The sequence below is a fragment of the Moschus berezovskii genome, chromosome 7, assembly GCF_049115385.1.
Source record: "Moschus berezovskii isolate FMDL1 chromosome 7, NW_MosBer_1.0, whole genome shotgun sequence".
Lineage (NCBI taxonomy): Eukaryota > Metazoa > Chordata > Mammalia > Artiodactyla > Moschidae > Moschus > Moschus berezovskii.
The window spans coordinates 99,995,152-100,020,371 of NC_142466.1; positions in this window are offsets into that span (position 1 = coordinate 99,995,152).

A 25,220-nucleotide genomic window follows, 5' to 3' on the forward strand; every position below is an offset into this window, starting at 1 on the left:
CCAATATTTTATGAATATATAGCTTGTGCTTTGATAATATTATGTGTCTTGTTACTTTTCTAGAATATTCCAATATTAAAATCACTGAAGGAACTAACAGTTTCTACTGGAGTACAACCACAACTGGAAAAAGAAAACTTAAACTCCCAGTGGGTTTCCCTGGTGGCTCAGACATTAAAGAATCTGCCTGCAAGGTGGTAGACCCAGGTTCCCCTGGAGAAGGGAATGGATATCTACTCTAGTATTCGTTCCTGAAGGATTCCATGGACAAAGAAGCCTGGTGCGCTATAGTCCACGGGATCTGTGGGGTCCATGGGGTTGCAAAGTCAGATAAAACTGAGAAATGAATACTCTTTACTTTCACTTCAACCTCCAATAAGAAACTGAAATTTCTCTGGCGTAATTGAATATAATAATATAAAGTATAAGGATGTCAGATATATGTTTTAGGGCTATGGTATTTCACTTATGAAGTGGACGGGAATTATTTTTAGGTTTTTTTTTTTCTGTATGTTGTAGTTGCTGTTTTGAGTTTCTAATGCACATTATATAAGCTTACTTGAATTTCTTCAGACACCAAATTTGTGCTTTCTAAAATGAAGTACAATAAATAAAGGTAATACATTATTTTGAATAGTCTCAATCTAGTCTATATTGTGTCTTCACTGAATTTATGCATGATTTACAACTTTCAGTAACTCCGAGGAGGAATATTATCAAAGTTCCCCCATAAAAATTCTCAGAAGTTAAACAATTTGCATCAGTAGTCCCTGGTGGATAAGCTGAAACATGATTAAAGGCTAGAATAATGGTATGAAAACATGTAGGCTGAGATCCTCTAATTCTTTGGATACCCTTCATTTGATACACAAAGAAGGATCCGTGATTGACTGTGAATAGGCTGTTAAGTTCTTTGGACAGAGAAGAGAACCAGCTACTTCAAACAAAACACAGAAGACAGCGAATAAAGGGAATTTCACAGCTAACTTATCCTTCGCAGCATACCATCAAATGAGCCCAACATATATAATTTTGAAGATATTAAAATGCCATATTCATCAAGAGTATAAAAATAATTAATTTTGGATCAAATGGCCATCTGATTCCTTTCTCCATGAATTTTAATGAAATAAGTAGAAATGTGCAAACTCTTAGATGATCAGGTTTTTCTTTGATTCTGCTCTTTGTATTTTCTGGAAAATTATTATTATTATTTTGGTCCACGATTCCAGAAAGATAAGATGGTCTTACAAGCTTATACTTTGCCTAGGAAGGCCTAGGTTCCATTCTAGAATTGTCACTAGTGTGAACATTAGTAATTCATGATAGTCCAAGAATTCAGGAAGGACTGGTAGAGTTTGAATTCAAATTACTTAAGATTTCAAAGTGGTCCCTTTCTAAACATTATTTATATGCATATGCTTCCCTGTGGAAGATGAAGGAATAGTAGGTTACTAGCTGAGAACCAGAATCAAGGAATCAAGGTCCTGTACTCTAAAAAAACCTGAATTTAAATAAAAATGTATAAGCAGAATTTAAATAAAAATTCTTTCCATCAAGTAAATAAAAACTGTTTAAAATATTAACATGGATTTACATAAAAATCTGAAACATGGCACTAAAAATAAAATATCCAAAAATATAACAGAAGTTCTGTGGAGCAATTCATATCAAAGTTTTGAGATATTTAAGTTTTAAAATATATATTTTTTAGATTAAAAGAGAACTATGAACAAAAAGAATGCCATAAACAATATCACTTTATAATGCTCTTATCAAAAGGAGATCATTTTAGTATGGTATACAGCATTTTTTAATGTTTCAACTTCCAAATGTACTGTCTGTTTTCCCAGATACAGAAAAATATAAGTGAATATTACTGCAGGTCCTTGGATTGCTTTTGCTGGATGCTGGGCCAAGAATTATTTTTTAATTTCAAATTTTGAAAAAAATAAACTTCCCTAATAGAAAATTTAAAAAATTATTTAATAATTATTTTGATACAGTATTTTAGGGAAATGTGTAGACTCCCATTTCAATGCAAAATTCCCAGCTATGTCAATAAGTGTGATTTTATAGCTTAAAAAGAAAAATATAAAAAGGTGGAATCTATTAAGTTAGCACCCAAACTTTATGATTCTGTGCTGTTGATTTTTACCCAATTTTGCAGGTACTGATTATTTCTTTAGTGATTATAAAGAACCAAATTTAGAGTGAATTAGTAATAATGACAAAAAGATGATGACAAGTTTTCTCAGGGATTCTTACAAGGCTCTAACAATTTTGAGAAATACATTTTAAAGAATATAGGCTATATTTTTCAAAAATGCACATTTTATCATTATAGAATTGGACAGTAGAAATCAAACATATCAATGAAAAATATACCATCTCTTCTAGTTGATAATCTTAAATCTGTCTGTCTCTAAGTTTCAGAAAGTGCTAGCACTGGATTTTATAAACATCAGAGAATAACATGTGACACTTAGAGTAAGAAAGAAATGAATTTACCTGGTTATGCTGCTGCTACTGCTACTGCTGCTAAGTCATTTCAGTCGTGTCCGACTCTGTGTGACCCCATAGACGGAAGCCCACCAGGCTCCCCTGTCCCTGGGATTCTCCAGGCAAGAACACTGGAGTGGGTTGCCATTTCCTTCTCCAATGTGTAAAAGTGGAAAGTGAAATGTGAAGTCGCTCATTCGTGTCCGACCCTTAGCAACCCCATGGACTGCAGCCTACCAGGCTCCTCCATCCATGGGATTTTCTAGGCAAGAGTACTGGAGTGGCTTGCCATTGCCTTCTCCATACCTGGTTATAAATACACTAAATTACAAAATAAAATAAGATCATAAATGTGGGGAAAAGACAAAATTATCAATATTTTCAATAATAGCCACATACACTTAAAAAAGACAAGAGAATAAAGAGAGAATAGAACTACAAAACAACTCAAGGAATTGAAGTGTGATAAAATAAAATTAGAAAATCAATAGTATACACCAGGAAAAAAATTTTTTTTTAAATAGAGTGAAAACACAATACGAGGTGAAAGTTATATAAATACATAGGAATAATCTTAAAAAGAGGGTGCTAAATCTAGATTAACTTCTAAGAAACTTTAGTGAAAGATAAGAAAAACTAGAATATATTGAGTTCCACTATATAATTTAAGATAAGATGACTAAAAGCTGTTTTTTTTCTAAGATAAAATTATATTTTATGCACATATTATAGCTCACAAATTTACTCTAAATTCATTTTAAAAATATTATATTGATTTTAAGATGCAAAAATTTTCACGTTAAAAATTCTAAGATTTGACTGTGTTTTATAATTGATGGGGCTTTCCTGATGGCTCAGTCAGTAAAGAATGTGCCTGCCCTGCAGGAGACCCTGTTTTGATTGCTGGGTTTGGAAGATCCCCTGGAGAAGGGAGAGGTTACCCACTCCAGTAACCTTGGGCTTCCTTTGTGGTTCAGCTGGTAAATAATCCCCTGCAATTTGGGAAACCTGGGTTTGATTCCTGGGTTGGGAAGATCCCCTGGGAAAGGCTGGCTATTCACTCCAGTATTCTGTCCTGGAGAATTCCATGGACTGTATAGTCCATAGGGTCATAAAGAGTTGGACACGACTGAGTGACTTTCACTTCACTTTACAACTGATGGACTGTTATAATTTAGATGATAGATTTTCTCTTATCTTTATATAATATAAAATCTTGTATTATAAATTATATGATGGGGTATTTCATATGATGGGGTATCATCATCAAGAACTATGGTATCATCAAGAATTATGGATGGAGGTTCCTGACATTGTAGAGGAGGCAGTGATCAAGACACCCCTAAGAAAAAGATATGCAAAAAGCAAAGTGGTTGTCTGAGGAGGCCTTACAAATAGCTGAGAAAAGAAGAGAAGCAAAAGGCAAAGGAGAAAAGAAAAGATATACCCATTTGAATGCAGACTTCCAAAAAATAGCAAGGAGATATAAAAAAGTCTTCCTGTCATCAAGGCAAAGAAATAGAGGAAAACAGTAGATTGAGAAAGATTAAGGATCTCTTCCAGAAAATTAGAGATACCAAGGAAGGGAACGTTTCAATAAAGGACAAAAATGATATGGACCTAACAGAAGCAGAAGATATTAAGAATAAACAGAAGAGCTATACAAAAAAGATCATGACCCAGATAATCAGGATGGTGTGATCACTCACCTAAAGCCAGAAATCCTGGAATGTGATATCAAGTGGGCCTTAGGAAGCATCACTATGAACAAAGTTAGTGGAGGTGATGGAATTTCAGTGGAGCTACTTCAAATTCTAAAAGATGATGCTGTGAAACTGCTGCACTCAATATGCCAGCACAATTGGAAGACTCAGAAGTGGACACAGGACTGGAAAGGATCTGTTTTCATTATGATCCCAAAGAAAAGCAATGCCAAAGAATGCTCAAACTACTGAACAACTGCACTCATCTCAAATGCTAGTAAAGTAATGCTCAAAATGCTTCAAGTCAGGTTTCAACAATATGTGAACCGTGAATTTCCAGATGTTCAAGATGGATTTAGAAAAGGCAGAGGAACCAGAGGTCAAATTGACAACATCTGTTGGATCATCGAAAAAGCAAGAGAGTTCCAAAAAAAAATCTACTTCTGCTTTACTGACTATGTCAAAGCCTTTGACTCTGTAGATCACAGCAAACTATGCAAAATTCTTAGAGATGGGAATACCAGACCACCTGACCTGCCTCCTGAGAAATCTGTATGTAGGTCAAGAAGCAACAGTTAGAACTGGGCATGGAACAACAGACTGGTTCCAAATAGGGAAAGGAGTACGTCAAGGCTGTATATTGTCACCCTGCTTATTTAACTTGTATGCAGAGTACATCATGAGAAATGCCAGGCTGGATGAAGCACAAGCTGGAATCAATATTGCTGGGAGAAATATCCATAACCTCAGATAGGCAGATGACACCACCCTTATGGCAGAAAGCAAAGAAGAGCTTTATCTTCTTCTTGAAGAAGAGCCTCTTGATGAAAGTGAAAGAGGAGAGTGAAAAAGTTGGCTTAAACTTAACATTCAGAAAACAAAGATCGTGGCACCTGGTCCTATCACTTCATGGCAAATAGGTGGGGAAACAAGGGAAACTGTGAATGACTTTATGTTTTTGGGCTCCAAAATCACTGCAGATGTTGACTGCAGCCGTAAAATTTAAAAAGACTTGATCCTTGGAAGAAAAGCTATGACCAATCTAGACAGCATATTAAAAAGCAGAGACATTACTTTGCTAACAAAAGTCCATCTAGTCAAAGCTGTGGTTTTTTCTGTTCATGTATGGGTGTGAGTTGGATTATAAAGAAAGCCATAGCACCAAAAAATTGATGCTTTTGAACTATGGTGTTGGAAAAGACTCTTGAGAGTCCCTTGAACTGCAAGGAGATCTAACCAGTCTATCCTGAAGGAAATCAATCCTGAATATTCATTGGAAGGACTGATGCTGAAACTGAAACTCCGATACTTTGGCCACCTGATGTGAAGAACTGACTCGCTGGAAAAGACCCTGATGCAGGGAAAGATTGAGGACAGGAGGAGAAGGGGACGACAGAGGATGAGATGGTTGGATGGTATCACCAAACCAATGGACTAGGAGTTTGAGTAAACTTTGGGAGTTGATGTATGACAGGGAAGACGGGCATGCTGCAGTCCATGGGGTCACAAAGAATCAGACACGACTGAGCAACTGAACTGAACTAAGGATGGGGTATACAAATATAGTAAAAAGTAAATTTGAAAATGTTTCTTAAGAAGAAAACTATTGGACAAGAATATTGAGAGTAAGATCACTATTAAAAATTGTGAAACAAATATTAAAACAAATGGCTATAGTGTTCTAGACAGAATACAAAAACAGTACTAAGATATGTAAGGATTTTAAGCCTAATAAAAAACAGCATTATAAACTAACTGGAGAAGGAAGGGTTATTCTATAAAATGTGGTCATTCACTGAGAGTCAAACATCCTGGAGTGTTGAGGCAAGTTGCCTTAAAGAAGCATTCTTATAAACAAAGCTAGTGGAGGTGATAGAATAGTCAAGCTATTTCAAATCCTAAAAGATAATGTTAAAGTTCTGCACTCAACATGGTAGCAAATTTTGAAAACTCAGCAATGGCCAAAGGACTGACAAAGGTCAGTTTTCATTCCAATCCCAAAAAGAGCAATGCCAAAGAATGTTCAGGCTACTTTACAATTGCACTCATTTCAAAAACTGGCAAAGTAATGCTCAAAATCCTTTAAACTAGGATTCAACAGTACATGAACTGAGAACTTCCAGATGTACAAGCTGGATTTAGGAAAGACAGAGGAATCAGAAGTCCAATTGCCAACATCTGTTGGATTGTAGAGAAAGAAAGAGAATTCCAGAAAAACATCTACTACTGCTTCATTGACTATGGGAAAGGCTTTGACTGTGTGGATCATAATAATATGTGAAAAATCCTTAAAGAGATGGGAAAACCAGACCACATTATCTGTATCCTGCAAAATCAGCATGTAGGTCAAGAAGCAACAGTTAGAACCAGACATGGAGCAACAGACTGATTGAAAATTTGGAAAGGAGTACTTCAAAGTTGTATATTGTCACCCTTCTTTTTTAAGTTGTATGCAGGGTACATCATGCAAAATGCCAAACTGGATGAAGCACAAGCTGGAATAAAGATGGCCAGGAGAAATATCAACAACCTCAGATATGCAGGTGATACCTAATGGCAGAAACTGAGGAGGAACTAAAGAACCTCTTGACAATAAAATTAGTTATAATTTTTTTTATTGAAAAACCGGTTACAGTCATGATTGTTAAGCAGGCATTATTTCAGAAGGATGCAGTGCAAATAAGTCTTACGATAAAAGCTTGGCTGTAGTCAGGTGTTTTAGAACAGAGTTTCAATATATTTCAGGAGTAATTGTAGAATATTCAATATTTCTCAAACACGTTTAGACCCAGGTTCCACACCTTTATGCTTCTTCTCACTCTGGTGGTAGGTTTCAGTAAAATATTTTAATACATTTATTTCAAGAGACAGCTTTTCTGTGTTGTCATTAATGTTGTTTCCAATAGTCATTCCAATTAGATTTCTTATACTGTTAATCATTTCATTCTTGAAACCTAGTGTTTTATTTCAGAGGGTGAAAGGACTGGAAAAAGAATGGATAAAGATTGTCTTGGAATCATCTCCTGACTGTCTTCACTGTGCAACCACTATTAGAAGCTGCTGGTTTCTGCTAGTCTTTTCCAATGGTCAACACATTAATAACATGCCTGTAATTTTGGTATTCCATTTTAATAAGGGATATAAGAAGTAATCTCTAACGCTTTTCTATTGTCTACACTCTGTAAACATATACACAATTAGTTGAAATTATCAAGTGGATCTATGATTAACTAACTTGTCTGACTAGCCTGGTACATAAGGCAAGCATTTCAGTGAAAGCAATACTGATGGTCTCTGAATGGGGTTTTATAATTATGATGTAACACTGTATACTTGCAAAGAAACTATTAATTTAGAAATTTAAATGTTACATTTATGAAAATATATCTAACTATTCATAACTAATCAAAGGAAAGTCATCTGCCTAGACCCTGCTTCAGGAAAATGTTTCTCAGAGTATGGTTCTCTAACATCTACATAAGAACCAGCTGTTATACTTCTACCAAGCTTTCTGAAACTAAAATTTCCAAAGTATATGCCTGAAATTTGCTTGTACAATAATTTCCAAATGCCCATGAATATGCTGGTTTCTGAGCAAGATAATTTGGAAATATTGTCAGTATGCTGAGGTAACTTATGGTAATTCGTATTGGTTCCTCTATTATTTCAATGATTATATGGAAAATGCTATCATTGCATTAATTAAATTAGGATTCAAAGTACAGGCAGCAGCTTTTCTGTGTTGCAATTAACATTGTTTTCAATAGTCATTCCAATTAGACTTCTTGTAATGTTAATGGTTCTATTCTTGAAACTTAGTCTTTTATTTCAGAGGGTGAAAGGACTGGAAAAATAATGAATAAAGAGTGTCTCAGAATCGTCTAATGACTGTCTTCATTGTGAGACCACTATTAGAAGCTGCTGGTTTCTGTTAGTCTTTTCCAATATATAGAAGTTTAGGTGGCTTTCTGGTCTCAGAAATATAGAAAATAGATTCTATTTTCAGCAGCTGTAACCTCTTAATTCTAGTGGCTGCTGACTGGCTAGAAAAAGCAACATGTATATGAGGACATATGAGTGAATTTTCCTATCCCTATTTTGTCCTTCAACAGCCTCCAAAGGCAAAAGTTGTTTGTCTGTCAGATTTTAAAGGTCACTTTTTATTTTATAGCTCTAGGTTGGTTTTTATTTCTAGGTATTTTACATGACCCGTGGTAAATTAGACTAACCTGTGCTGAAGGACAAATTGTAACTATGTCTAATACCCCAGAACTTCATTTTCCCTCTTTAAAGTGAATATCTTAAAATGTCTTAACAAAGTCCTATAGTAATTCCTTTGGATTGATACTTAAGCAGTGTATTATGGATTTTTAAAAATTTAAGCTCTGGAACAATACAAACATGGGTTGGGTTTTTTAAATACTAGCTGTTTAATATTGGGCAAGTTACTTAATTTATAGAAATCTGATTATTTTCTGTAAAACTGAGATAATCATGCTCTTATATTATGGAATTATTATAAAAATTAACTGAGCTAATACATTTTATGAAAATGACTGATATATAAAAACAATCAAGAAATGTGTATTATTAAATAAGGCCATATTTTATCAAATCATACAATCATTAAGCACATTTAATAATTATTTAAATTGTCTTTCTACAAAGTCAACAAGAGTATTTTAAATTTCTTTACAAAATCATGCAAAATGTAGTTCAGACTACAATAGTTTTATTAAGAAAGATAGAAGTTAGAAAAGAAAATGCTCTTATTTCATTTTCAGAATGTAATTGAAGTTAAATTCACAGGAACAAGCATTTACTTGAGATTTTTGTACATCTTTAGGATAGGGATATCAAGTCTAATACCAGCGGTTAGATAGATGCTGTTCTCTATTTTGTTTAAGATTCCATGATTCCCTTTGCTTATTTGAATAGTGAGAAGATCACCTGGTAATTTCCAACAGTTTATCCATGTTTAACTTAAGAGTGGTGTATTCCTTGTGATCAATAAATGCCTTTTTGTATAAACTAGTGATTGAATGAGAAAACTTTTGGTCTCTGCAAAAATATGTCATTTGTGGAGAACTAGTTTTATTCAAAGAATTTTCATATATTTACTTTTTTTTTTACCCAAGTAATTTTTAAAATAATTCAGAAAACATTTATTTATTTGAGTTATATCTCAAAGACATAGCCAAATAAATATTCGTCTATAAAAATACTGAAAATACTATAACCTTATAATAATATAAAATCTCATTCAGTGTACTTGCTCTCTATTAAAAGCATCATAAACCAAATATTGATTCTTAAAAAAAAAAATGAGAATGACCTTGTACCAACTGAGACTTCTATTTAGCTAGCAAATAAAACAAATACCTATCATGAAGTTTCTACACCGCAACTGGTACTCCAAATGTATCAACAAAGAACAAAAAGAATATAAAAAGTATGATAATAAACTTAAAATTAAACTAATGAAAGTTTAATTTGGATAATCTCAACTTGCAGTCTGAAAGAAATACTGATCGAAAAGATATTTATTTATCTAGACATCAGTTCAATATGATTTTGAATATTGAGATAATGGTAGTACATTTAAAGTGAAGAAAAAATAAATTTTATGGATGAATCAAATAGTCTAGATATGAGCAAGTAATCTGGTCAGAAATTTTGATTCTCTTTCTCATCTGTACACACACATGCACACAGCAAAAGAGTCTAAATTTTATGAAAAATTTCATATTGAGTGAAATGTCCATTCCTTTGAAATACCTGCCAGTATATATAAAGCACCAAACACTGTAAAAAATAATATTTCAAAAGAACACAATCGATTTCCTCTGACAGAAAGGTGAAGTTGATTCTTATTCTTCCATTTTTAGTTATCTTCAACAAAAACCTTGTGTATTATATATAAAACAATAAGGATCTGAAAGTTAAAAAGAAGAAAGAAGACAACTTAAGGACCTTAAGACATAAGAAACAATACAATGGTGAGTTTTCTGGATTTTCACTTTGCCTCATTTATCCTAGGTTTAGACTTGAAGAAACTGGCTTGCAAACCAGAAACACCAATGGGCAGAGACTAAAAAAATGAGCAAACAACAACAAAAATAAAATGGTAAAAACCTTCTTTCTCCTGCTAAAAGACCAGGAAAGAGATAACCTAGCAAGACAGAGAAAGTTTAGACCATAACTTCTCTACACTTACCAAATGTAGCCCAACTCAACTTCACCTGTACCAGTAAAGGCCAACTAGGGAGTCTGGACTTCCATGTTTGCCTGACTATAATGAGCCACCCACTTTCCCATTGAAATAGTATCAGAGGATGCCCAGAAAGAAGCTGAAATTTTTGTTGTCACTGGGCAATAATAACCTCTTCCCACTCCTGTATCAGTTGATACCATGAAGATAACTTGGATTTCTACTGTCACCCAGCAGTAAGGAGATGCTTCTCCACTTTCATGCTGACTTGGCTTCGGAGGAGGCCTACTGGAATGTAAGGATTTTCATCCTTGCCAAGCAACAAAAAAGTCCCTATGATGTCAGAAGAGGCCATAAGGGGAGCAGTAACAAGACATTCCTGACTTTCCCAGTCAGGGTAGTATCTGCAAAAGTCTAGGAATATGCCAGAACTTCTACCCTTACCCAGCATAGCAGTAATGAGGATTCCCTCGCTCTTGACAAGTATCAATCAACAGAGGCAGAGTGAAAAACCTGGACTTCTATTCCTATTCCCTTTCCCTGCCAAAACTGTCAGAGAAAGACAGATTAAATGCATTACATAATAAATGCCAGTTTTATAATAACCAGAGTGAGAAAAAAATCATCCATACTACTGAAATTAAGGAAAATTACAACTTGAATGAAAAAGACCCAAGACCTAGATAATAGAAATTTTGAATTATCTAGCACTGTTTTTAAAAACCCATCGCAAAAGTGTTCAACAAGCAATTGTGAACATACGGGAAACAAATGATTTAAGGTTTCAGCAAAAAAACAGTGTCAGCAGAGAAATATAATACACAATAAAGAACCAGTTTAAAACCAGACAATTTAAAACTAAAAATGCAATACCCCTCCACACATTCTCGTACAAATTAAATTCTGCTTTAACAGCAGAATGGTGCACAAAGAAGAACAAATCAGAGACCTATTAAAAGAGAACAATGAATTATCCAATCCAAACAAGAGTCAGGAAATCAATTAAAAAAAAAAAAAAGAGTAAACAAAGTTTTATGGAACCTGTGTGAAGCGTAACAAAAGACCTAACACTTACTTTATTGGATTCTAGCAACAATAAGAGAAAGAAGGTGAAATTGAAAAGGTACTTTTCAAGTACCTTGAAGAAATAAAGGGGTTAAACTTCCCAAATTTGGCAAAAGACATAAATCTACAGATTCAAGAAGCTAAACTTTTGATAAACACAGTAAGATTCTCTGCAAGGCACATCAGAGTTGTTTGAAAAATGAAAGGCTAAAGAAACATTTTGAAAGCAGGCAGAGAATTTATATCTAATTTGAAACCAATTTAAAAAACAGAGAATTTCTCAAAGGAAACCGTGGATGCCAGAAGAGGCATAGTAAGTTTTAAATACTTCAAGAAAAGAACCACCAAACTGGAATTCTATATCAGTGAAAATAATCTACATGATGAAATAAAACTAAGTGAATTTATTTGCAACAGGCAGAATTAAGTCTCTTACTTTTAATTTATATTTGTTCCTACCAAAATTCAAGTGTATATCTACATGTATGTATTTTTAGATGCACTTTCATGTATATGCATATATAAATATATATATATATACATATATGTGAGACTGTGTGTGTGTGTGTGTGTGTGTGTGTGTGTGTACTATTAAGCTTGGTTAACTATTCCTGTATATAACACTTCATCTTCTATTATCAGCATGCATATAGATTTTTTTTCTTCTTTTTCTTCAAATGAAAAATGCTGCTGTACATAATGCAGCTTAATTACATAACAAGTTGTTAAACATATCTGGCACATGTTATCATAAACAAATATTTATAAATTTTAAAAAATCTTAGTTCCATTAAAAAAAAAACTCTTTTGCTTCTGTTATTTGAAATTTACACACAAACTTACTACTCTCTGAGGCCCCTGTCTATCTTAAAAATTTCACTTGGACTATATCCATAATCGACAGGAACTGTGTCAAAGAATGTCATCTGTTGTCAATAAATGAGATGCAGATCACTTCCTATAAACCAATTGCTTAGGTTTTTCAAAACACAATTTTCTATTCCAGAATAAGAGCAAAAAGTTAGAATAGAAAGAAAAGAAACTAAAATTAATTATTCAATTATGTTTACTTTTAGGAATCATACATTTCTTTTGCTAGAGGTTTTAATCCTTACCAGTACTGTCAATTTTTGTGGAACTCATGATTAGAAACTCTATTTTCCTACATCAAATATAACATTGGTTTAAAATACATTAAGACATAATAACACATCTCAAATGTTAACACCAAATCCAATTTAAGGTCATTTTGTGTTTCAGGTCTGATTTTCTATTAAAATTCCGAAACTGAACACACAAATCAAATGACAGTTGAAACAAAAACTTAGTACTTTAAATTTATTTCTCCATTATTACCCTAGTCTTGGAGCAGAATAGAAATTCTATAAATATATTGACTAAAATGTGAATGAGAATATTGCCTCAAACCTAAAATGTCATGAGAGAATTTTTTAGGTTCTATAATATAAAATTCTGAATGTTTCTAGCCTGGCAGCTGAAGCATTTATAGTCACAGGTAAAGGACCAAAAATGAATGTTACTGGTGTAAACTTTACAGATTTGATATAACAGTTATGCTTTCAAATGTTTAAAAATTCTCTACTTTAAAGAAAATGTATATATATTTTAAAAGGCTAAGCATGAAACAGCCTGAATGTCTAAATTAAGATCATGGTCTAGGATGTTTTATATAAGATTTTGACTATTTCCCAATTTCTTTGGTACCTACCCTGGTAAATAATCAGGAGCTCTGATGTCTCCCATTCAGCTATTTACCAAAATGCTTAAGGTACGCTTATTCTTCTAAGTTAATTACTTCTTGTTCTGACTACCAACTCCCTTATACCATCAACTCCACCTAATTCTTTCTGGAAGGAGACTACTGAGCTAATTGAACCATATTTCTAATGTTGCTAATGATTTAATGTGCTCATCCTCTCAGATATACTTGCATTTAAAAAGGAAAATAAAATGTCTTAGTAGAAGAAATGATTACTCTTGTGATTTCAAATAGATTATGAGTATTAATGTACTTTAAGTAAATTTTTCTGGAAAGATATAATTGTGTTTGTTGAATGAGAAATGTTACTGGCAATTATTTCAAAAATATGTTTAGAGAAATCAATTCCTGTTTGTAATCATTTTAATAAGAATGTTCTAAAAATCTAGGCAAAAGTTCTCCATTTAATCTAGGTAAAATAACATACAATAAGCAAAAATTTGGGGGAATAAAACTTTAAGCAATTTGCAGTTGAGTTGAAATGATCAGTTATTTATACAATTATATTTTTAACCCAGATTTTGAGTTCTATCAGCTCCTTAGTTTTACTTTTTATAGACTTACTGGGGTCCATAGTTCACATACAATAAATATCATGTATTTAAATTATATAGTTTCATAAGTTTGATATGTCTATAAAAATGTTAAACCATTACTAAAAACATCGTATTTGCTACCTCCCAAAACTTCCATTTATCCTTTTGCAGTTTGTTCCTCATACTTCCTATCCCTATGCACAATCCTTTGGTATTTACTAATCTGCTTTGTCTCTAGACAATGTGTGCATTTTACAGAATTCCCCCAAACAGAATCATACAGTATATAATATATTTCATTGGCATAATTACTTTTATTAATATTGTCGTATGTACTAACAGTTCATTCCTTTGAGTAGCTGAGTTGTATTGTATAGCTAGACCATGCTCTGTTTATTTTATAGTTTTCACTTTTCGCCTATTTCAAATAAAGTTGCTAAAACATGTATGCAGTTTTTGGTATATGCTTCAGTTTATATTGAATGATTTAGTAGTAGTCGTGTTAGTTGCTCAGTCGTGCCCGACTCTTTGAGACCCCATGGATGGCAGCCAACCAGGCTCCTCTGTCCATGAGATTTTCCAGGCAAGGATACTGGAGTGGGTTGCCATTTCCTTCTTATCTAGGAGTAAAATGGTTGGATCATATGGAAGTTATATAAAGACCATTTAAAATTAAACAGTTTTAGAAAAACAAACAAAACATTACAAAGATGAATCAGGAAGTTCTCATAAACCTCATACTTGGAATCCCTCCCCTATTTTCCCATGCATGTAAAGATTATCCTTACACCACTCTATAATCTAAGTATATAAAAGCATTATGTCTATTAATATGTACATACCTTCATTAAAATATTGTATTGCTAAACCAGATTTAGCATCATCTGAAGCTTCAGAGAACCATAATATTTTTGCTGGTAGAGAGTCTTGTCTTGATATTGATTATTGCTGGCTGATCAGAATGGTGGTTGCTGAAGGCTGGGGTGGTTGTAGAAATCTTATAACATTAGACAGCAATGAAGTTTGCCCCAGCAATTGACTCTTTATTTCATGAACAGTTGTTTTATAGCATGCAAAGCTATTTGATTGTATGTTAATCACAGTAGAACTTCTTTCAAAATTAGAGTCCGTCTTCTCAAAACCTAAAGCTGATTTATCAACTAAGTTTATGTAATATTCTAAATCCTTTGCTATAATTTCAACAATATTCACAGCATCTCCACTGTGAACAGAGTCCATCTCAAGTAACCACCTTCTTTGCTCATGATTAAGAAGCAACTCCTCATTCATTTTTCTCATGAGATTGTAGCAATTCAGTCATATATTTAGGCTCCACTTTTGAGTTCTCTTGCTATTTCCACCACATCTGCATTTACTTGAATTCCTTAAAGTCATCCATGAGGCTAGGAGTCAACTTCTTCCAAATTCCTGTTTATATTGATATTTTGACCTTTTCCTATTAATTCTGATTGTACTTATGGGCATCTAGAATGGTGAATCCTTTCAATAACATTTTCAGTTGACTTTCCCCAGATCCATCAGAGGAATTACAATCTATGGCAGCCATAACTTTATGAACTATATTTATCAATTAATAAGGCTGAAAGCCAAAATTGCTCCTTGAACAATGGACTGCAGAATGGATGTTGTGTCATCAGACATGAAGACAACACAGATCTTACTGTATGCCTCCACTGCAGTTCTTAAGTGACCAGGTGTGCTGTCAATGAAAAGTAATATTTTGACTTTTTTTCTCTGAGCAGTTATTCTCAACTGAAGGCTTCAAATATTTGGCAAATCATATTGTCAAGAGATGTGTTATCATCCAGGGTTTGTTTTTCTTTTTATAGATCATAGGGAGAATAGATTTAGCATAGTTTTGCTTTTTTTTTAATTAAGGCATTTTATCCCATTTTGTTAAAAGTGAATATAACTTTTATTTTTAGTTTCTTTTATATTTTTATTTTTAATGGAATATAGTTGCTTTGCAAGGTTGTGCTAGTTTCTACTGTATAGCAAAGTGAATCAGCTATACATACACATATATGCTCTCCTTTTTGGATTTACTTCCCATTTAAGTCACCACAGAGTATTGAGGAGAGTTTCCTGTGCTATACAGTAGGATCTCATTAGTTATCTATTTTATACATAGTATCAACAGTGTTCTTAATGGCCCTGGGATTTTCAGAATGGTACATGAGCACTGGCCTCAACTAAAAATCATCAGCTGAATTAGCCCTTAAAAGAAGAATCAGCCTGTCTTTTGAAAGTTTAAAGCCAGGCATTAATTTCTCCTCCCTTGCTATCAAAGTCCTAAATGGCATCTTCTTCCATTACAAGGTTGCTTGATCTACATTCAAAATCTATTTACAGCAGTCACTCTCATTTGATTGTCTTGGCTAGATATTCGGGATAACTTGCTGAACTTCTCCATAAGGACTTGCTTCTTCTCATTGCACTTTTACATTATTGAGACAGACTCTTCCCTTAAACCTCATGAACCAGCCTCTGCTAGCTACAGACTTTTCTTCTACAGCTTCCTCACCTAGCTCAGCCTTCACAGAATTGAAGAAAGTTAGGGAATGCTCTGAACTAGGCACTGGCTTATGGGAACGTTGCGGTTGGTTTGGTCTTCTATTCAGACCATTACTTTCTCCATATCAGCACACATGATGCTTCACTTTTAATTTGCTTCAGTAACTTTTCCTTTGCACTCAAAACTTGGCTAACTGTTTGGTACCAGAGGCCCAGCTTTTAGGATATTTCATCTTTCAAAATACTTTCATCACTAAGCTTATCACTTCTGGATTTTGACTTAAAATGAGATTCTTAAAATAAGTGACATAAAGCAACAGTCCTTTCACTTAAATACTGAAGCCTCAGTGGGATTATTAATTCACCTAATTTCAACATAAGCATGCCTTGGAGATATTGTGATTTTGTTCAAGACCACCAAAATAAAATAAATATCACAATAAAGCAAGTCAGAAATGTTTTGATCCCCAGTACATATAGAATATATTTCCACACTATACTGTAGCCTATTAAGTATACAATATTCTAAAAGCACTGTTTTGCTGTTGTTGGATAGTCAATAAGTAGTGTTCAATTCTTTTGTGACCCCATGGACTGTAGCCCACCAGGCTCCTCGTCCATGGGATTGCCAAGCAAGAATACTAGAGTGGGTTACCTTTCCCTTCTCTAGGGGATCTTACCGACCAGGGATCAAACATGCATCTCCTGCATATTACTAAAAATGAGGCTTATCAGGTGGTGCAGTGGTAAAGAATCTGCCTGCCACTGCAGGAGATGCAAGAGACACAGAGTTGGACACAACTGAGGATGCATTTATGCCACATACTAAATGCATGCATGCCACATTACTGTTGCTGCTGCTGCTTCTGCTAAGTCACTTCAGTCGTGTCCGACTCTGTGTGACCCCACAGACGGCAGCCCACCAGGCTCCCCCGTCCCAGGGATTCTCCAAGCAAGAACACTGGAGTGGGTTGCCATTTCCTTCTCCAATGTGTGAAAGTGAAAAGTGAAAGTGAAGTTGCTCAGTCGTGTCCACATTACTAAAAATGCTAAATAACATCTAGCCTATGGAAAGTTACAATTTTTCTTTTGCTAGTAACATCAAAGATTAATAATCACAGACCACTATAACAATTATAACAGTAATGAAAATGTTTGATATAGCCCAAGCTTTACCAAAATGTGACACAGAGACATAGATAGGTAAATACTGTTGGAAAAAATGGTGTAGGTAGACTTACTGGATGCACAATTGCCACAAACCTTTAGTTTGTAAAAAAAAAGGAAAGAAATATCTAAGAAACTCAATAAAGCAAAGCACAATAAGATGAATATGCCTATATGATTTCTAAATATTTTCCTCTGGTCTATTGTCTGTCTTTCATTTTCTAATGGTGATTTTCAAAGACCAGAAAATGCTAACTTTGATGATTTTCTACTTATCATAACTTTCCCTCTTTTATGGGGTCATGGATTTGGTGTTGTGCCTACTATATCTTTGTCTATCCAGTTATATATACATAATTGAGAGTCCCTTGGACTGCAAGGAGATCCTACCAGTCCGTCCTAAAGGAGATCAGTCCTGGGTGTTCATTAGAAGGACTGATGTTGAAGCCGAAACTCCAATACTTTGGCCACCTGATGCAAAGAGCTGACTCGTTTGAAAAGACCTTGATGCTGGGAAAGATTGAGGGAAGGAGGAGAAGGGGACGACAGAGGGTGAGATGATTGGATGGCATCACTGATTCAATGGACATGAGTTTGAGTAAGCTCTAAGAGTTGGTGATGGACAGGGAGGCCTGGTATGCTTCAGTCCATAAATTCACATACTTATACGTATTGTTTTACAGATTCTTTTCCATTATACGTTATGACAATATAATGAATATATTTTTATGTGCCATATAGTAAATATTTGTTGGAGAAGGAAATGGCAACCCACTCCAGTGTCCTTGCCTGGAGAATCCCAGGGTCGGGAGAGCCTGGTGGGCTTCCGTCTATGGGGTCACACAGAGTCGGACACGACTGAAGTGACTTAGCAGCATAGTAAATATTTGTAGTTTATCTATTTTATACATAGTTGTGTGAATCTGTTAATCCAATACTCCTAATTAATCCTTCCCGCCTGTTTTATTTTTGACTTAGCATTAAAGTAGAATGTGATGTAGAACACAGGCAATCTGCTGAGAAATTACAAAGACAGAAATAAATCTCACCTTATTTTTATACTCAGTCAGATACAACCTATTTCACAAATGGTCTCAAAATATATAATAACTAGCCCTCAGGTAAGATGACTTGACAGCACTGTGTGTCACATGTGGTTCATCCCCATTTAACCAGACAGAGTGGTCACCTGTGTTTGCTAATTGACTTTATTTAAAGTAAAAATAAACTTCTCATGTCATTATGACAATAGGCATTTTTGCCACTTTGGCTGAGGTGCCTGCTTAAGTTAGGTTCCTCCCTCAGAAACTGAAAAATAGGTGCACTCTCTTCCTTGATGACCACATTTCAAAAAGATGTTTCTCAGGTCCTGGATAAAGACAGCTGTGGCTGTGAGGATGTTACCCTAGGCAACAAGAGATCACGATAAGGATATTGACCCATGGTAAGAGCTCAGTACATTTTAGCAGTGAAATCCAGAGTCTCTGGAGAAAGGCTTATTCAGTTTTTGAAAAGATTTACATAGTTTTAATTGTACAGATTTTTCTTTTAAATTTATTCTGAAGTATTTTATTGTTTTTGGTGCTTTATGAATGTGGGGGATTTCTTTATTTTTTCAGATGCTTCACCATTAGTGGTATGAAATACAGTTGATTTCTGTTTGTTGATTTTGTATCTCGCTGCTTTACTAAAATTAATTTCAACAATTTTTGACTGATTCTTTTAAATTTTCTATATATAGAATATTAAGATCATCAAATAATGACAAAAATATATAAAACTTCACTGAAACAAACTGAAGACATAAGTAAATGTAAGGATACTCCATGTTTATGGATCATAAGAATTAATATTGTTAAAATGGCCACCTTACCCAAATCCACTCCAGATTCAATGCAATCCCTATCAAAATACTAAAGGCATTATTCATAGAAATAGAAGAAACAATCCTAAAATTTGTAGTAAACCACAAAAGATCCTGAAGAGCCAAAGCAATTCTGAGGAAAAAGAACAAAGCTGGAGGCATCACATTTCTAGATGGCAAAGTACATTGCAAAGCCATAATAATAAAAACAGTATGTTACTGGCACAAAAATAGATGCATCAACCACTGGAGCAGAACAGAGAGCCTGCAATTAAATCCAGGCAAACACAGTCCCTTTGATGAAGGATATAACAGCCAATGGGGGCAAGACAGTCTCTTCAAGGAATGGTGTTCAGAAAACTGGAGAAACATCTGAAAGCAATGAAATCAATGACCCCTATCTCACACTACTCACAAAAATTAACTGGGAATAAATCAAAGACTTAAGCATAAAAGACATGATACCACAAAGTTCTTAGAAGACAACATGGGGGAAAGTTAATCACTATTGGTCTTGGCAATAAATTTAGGGGGCACTTTGTCAAAAACACAAATAGTGAAAGAAAAAAATTAAAAATAAGATTGCATTAAACTCAGAACTGTACAGAAAATGGAACAATTTGCAAAATGAAAAGAAAATCTAGAGATTGGAAGATATTTTTGCAAATTATATACTGGATAAGACATTATAATCCAAAATATCTGGTCCCATCACTTCACAGCAAATAGATGGGGAAACAGTGGCTGACTTTATTTTTCTGGGCTCCAAAATCACTGCAGATGGTGATTGTAGCCAGGAAAGTAAAAGATGCTTGCTTCTTGGAAGGAAAGTTATGACCAACCTAGACAGCATATCAAAAAGCAGACATTACTTTGCCAACATAGGTTGGTCTAGGCTATGGTTTTTCTAGTAGTCATGTATGGATGTGAGAGTTGGACTATAAAGAAAGCTGAGCACCAAATAATTGATGTTTTTGAACTGTAGTGTTGGAGAAGACTCTTGAGAGTCCCTTGGACTGCAAGCAGATCCAATCAGTCCATCCTAAGGCATCACCGACTCTGTGGACATGAGTTTGAGTGTACTCCGGGAGTTGGTGATGGACAGGCAGGCCTGGCGTGCTGTGATTCATGGGGTCGCGGAGAGTCGGACACGACTGAGCGACTGAACTGAACTGAACTGAACTGAAAGGAGATCAGTCCTGGGTGTTCATTGGAAGGACTGATGCTGAAGCTGAAACTCCAATACTTTAGTCACCTGATGCGAAGAGCTGACTCATTTGAAAAGACCCTGATGCTGGGAGATTGAGGGCAGGAGGAGAAGGGGACGACAGAGGATAAGGTGGTTGGATGGCATCACCAACACAATGGTCATGGGTTTGGGTGGATTCCAGGATTTGGTGATGGACAGGGAGGCCTGTGTGCTGTGGTTCATGGGGTCGCAAAGAGTCGGACACAGCTGAGTGACTGGACTAAACTAATATAGAGAACTCAGTCAACTCAATAACAAACCAAAAAGCAATCAAATTAAAAAAACATACACAAGAATTAAACTAAAGAAGAAGGAAATGACAACACACTCCAGCATTCTTGGAAATGCCATGGACAGAGGATCCATGGACTGTGGTCCATGAGGTCACAAAAAGTTGGACATAACTTAGCAACTAAACAACAACAAGAAGAATTAAATAAACCTTTCTTCACTAAGGACATTGAAATGGCCAAGATATATGAAAAGATCCTCAACATCACTAAACATCAGGAAAATGGAAATCAAGATGACAATGAGACATCCACCTCACACAAGATGAATGGCTACCATCAAGAAGACAAGAGATAACAGGTACTATCAAGGATGTGGTGAAAAGAGAAGTTTTATACATTATTGGTAAAAATGCAAATTGGTGTGACCAGTGTGGAAGGCAATATGGCGATTTCTCAAAATATTAAAAATAGACTCACCAGATTTCTACTTCTGGGTAAATACCAAAGGAAATGTAAACAGGATTTCAACTAGATATATGTGCCTCCATGTTTATCACAGCATTATTCATAATAGCCAAAATACAGAAAGAAAAAAAAAAAAAGTCCGTCAACAGATTAAAGGATAATGAGTTGTTTATAATGAGTTTTTAAGACTTTTTATGCTTTAAGTTGTATTCTCATTAATATTAAAACAATTTTTACAATACAAATTTAAATAAACCTCTGCTTCTTGAGGTTGGGGTATTTTAACCTTTGTGTAGATGTATTTTCATGGTTTTACTCAAAACTGGGTGAAGTTTTTCATCACTTATTCCAATTTATTTTTGTCTTCTTTCCTCCTTTTAGAAACTCCAGGAACACTTATACTAATCTGAAATTGTCCAGCAACTCACTGATCAGTTCAGTTCAGTTGCTCGGTAGTTTCCCACTCTTTGCGACCCCACAGACTGCAGCACGCCAGGCTTGAATGTCCATCACTAACTCCTGGAGTTTGCTCAAACTCATGGCCATTCAACTGGTAATGCCATCTAACCATCTCATCCTCTGTTGTCCCCGTATCCTGTCTTCAATCTTTTCCAGCATCAGGGTCTTTTCCAATGAGTCAGGTGGCCAAAGTATTGGAACTTCAGCTTTAGCATAAGTCCTTCCAATGAATACTCAGGACTGATACTGATACTCAGTTCAACAAAAGACTCACTGATACTCAGTTCATTTTTGTTGCTGTTGGAGCTTTTTTCCTCTGAATTTTAATTGGGGTAGTTTCAATTGTTAAACTTTCAAATTAACTTACTGTTCCTTTTACAATGTCTAATTTACGTTAAAAACAGTCATTTTATTCTTATATCAAATATTGCAGTTTTCATTTTAAACAACTTATTTTTATTCCTGTCATTTCTATAGTTTATATACATAAGAAATTTATGCCCATGTAAGTGCCTGTTCCTTGAGTTCTTCTTTGAATAACTTTTTAATAACTGTTTCCCTTGTTAATTAATATATCAAATCAAATAATTGGAATTAATTAATCTGATATTTACATAGTATGGATTTTTACCAATTTAAAAATTTTCATTTAAAAAATATAAGTATAATATTCCATTGAGTGGACTTTTCTTAACTACTGCCCTATCGATGAATATTTGGATATTTTTAATTTTTGCAATTACAGATTGATCATGTAGTCTTCATGTACATGGCTTATTTATTCTATTTAAAAAATTTATTTAAGGAAAAGTCCAAAATACATGTCAATCAGCTCAGCTCAGTTGTGTCCGACTCTGCGACCCCATGGACTGCAGCATGCCAGACCTCCCTGTTCATCACCAACTCCTGGAGTTTACCCAAACTCATGCCCATTGAGTCGGTGATGCCATCCAACCATCTCATCCTCTATCATCCCCTTCTCCTCCTGCCCTTAATCTTTCCCAGCATCAGGGTCTTTTCAAATGAGTCAGCTCTTTGCATCAAGTGGCCAAAGTATTAGAGCTTCAGCTTCAACATCAGTCCTTTCAATGAACACCCAGGACTGATCTCTTTTAGGATGGACAAGTCAAAAGAAACAATCATTTCTGAAGCTCATTATATAGATTGCTTAAATTGTACTTTCAGTTCAGTTCAGTTCAGTCACTCAGTTGTGTCCGACTCTTTGCGACCCCATTAATCACAGCACGCCAGGCCTCCCTGTCCATCACCAACTCCCGGAGTTCACTCATACTCATGTCCATCGAGTCTGTGATGCCATCCAGCCATCTCACTCCCTGTCGTCCCCGTCTCCTCCCACCCCCAATCCTTCCTAGCATCAACTCTTCCAGTGAGTCAACTCAACGCATGAGGTGGCCAAAGTATTGGAGTTTCAGCTTTAGCATCAGTCCTTCCAGTGAACACCCAGGACTGATCTCCTTTAGGATGGACTGGTTGTATCTCCTTGCAGTCCAAGGGACTCTCAAGAGTCTTCTCCAACACCCCAGTTCAAAAGCATAAATTCTTCAGTGATCAGCTTTCTTCACAGTCCAACTCTCACATCCATACATGACCACAGGAAAAACCATAGCCTTGACTAGACGGACCTTTGTTGGCAGAGTAATGTCTCTTCTTTTTAATATGCTATCTAGGTTGGTCATATCATGAGGAACGCTGGGCTGGAAGAAGCACAAGCTGGAATCAAGATTGCTGGGAGAAATGTCAATAACCTCAGATATGCAGATGACACCACCCTTATGGCAGAAAGTGAAGAGGAACTCAAAAGCCTCTTGAAAGTGAAAGAGGAGAGTGAAAAGTTTGGCTTGAAGCTCAACATTCAGAAAACGAAGATCATGGCATCGGGTCCCATCACTTCATGGGAAATAGATGGAAAAACAGTGAAAACAGTGTCAGACTTTGTTTTTATGGGCTCCAAAATCACTGCAGATGCTGATTGCAGCCATGAAATTAAAAGACGCTTGCTCCTTGGAAGGAAAGTTATGACCAACCTGGATAGTATATTAAAAAGCAGAGACATTACTTTGCCAACCAAGGTCCGTCTAGTCAAGGCAATGGTTTTTCCCGTGGTCATGTATGGATGTGAGAGTTGGACTGTGAAGAAGGCTGATCGTCGAAGAATCGATGTTTTTGAACTGGGGTGTTGGAGAAGACTCTTGAGAGTCCCTTATACTGCAAGGAGATCCAACCAGTCCATTTTAGAGGAGATCAGTCCTGGATGTTCATTGGAGGGACTGATGCTAAAGCTGAAGCTGCAATACTTTGGCCACCGCATGCGACGAGTTGACTCACTGGAAAAGACTCTAATGCTGGGAAAGGTTGGGGGCAGGAGGAGAAGGGGACGACGGAGAATGAGATGGCTGGATGGCATCACCGACTCTGTGGACATGAGTTTGAGTGAGCTCCGGGAGTTGGTGATGGACAGGGAGGCCTGGCGTGCTTTGATTCATGGGGTTGCGGAGAGTCCGACACGACTGAGCGACTGATCTGATCTCTGAACTTTTCAATGAGTTAAAAGGAGATATATGAAACATACATTAGGAGACGTTTAGGTTTATTAAAAGCATTTCAGGTTTATCAGGTTTTGTATTTAAGTTTCTAAAGTGCAGTTCAGTTCAGTTCAGTTCAGTCGCTCAGTCGTGTCCGACTCTCCGCGACCCCATGAATCACAGCACGCCAGGCCTCCCTGTCCATCACCAACTCCCGGAGTACACTCAAACTCATGTCCACAGAGTCGGTGATGCCATCCAGCCATCTCATTCTCCGTCGTCCCCTTCTCCTCCCGCCCCCAACCTTTCCCAGCATCAGAGTCTTTTCCAGTGAGTCAACTCGTCTCATGAGGTGGCCAAAGTATTGGAGTTTCAGCTTTAGCATCAGTCCCTCCAATGAACATCCAGGATTGATCTCCTTTAGAATGGACTGGTTGGATCTCCTTGCAGTATAAGGGACTCTCAAGAGTCTTCTCCAACACCACAGTTCAAAAGCATCGATTCTTCGGCGATCAGCTTTCTTCACAGTCCAACTCTCACATCCATACATGACCACGGGAAAAACCATTGCCTTGACTAGACGGACCTTGGTCGGCAAAGTAATGTCTCTGCTTTTTAATATACTATCAAGGTTGGTCATAACTTTCCTTCCAAGGAGCAAGCGTCTTTTAATTTCATGGCTGCAATCAGCATCTGCAGTGATTTTGGAGCCCAAAAAAACAAAGTCTGACACTGTTTCCACTGTTTTTCCATCTATTTCCCATGAAGTGATGGGACCAGATGCCATGACCTTTGTTTTCTGAATGTTGAGCTTCAAGCCAACCTTTTCACTCTCCTCTTTCACTTTCATCAACAGGCTTTTGAGTTCCTCTTCACTTTCTGCCATAAGGGTAGTGTCATCTGCATAT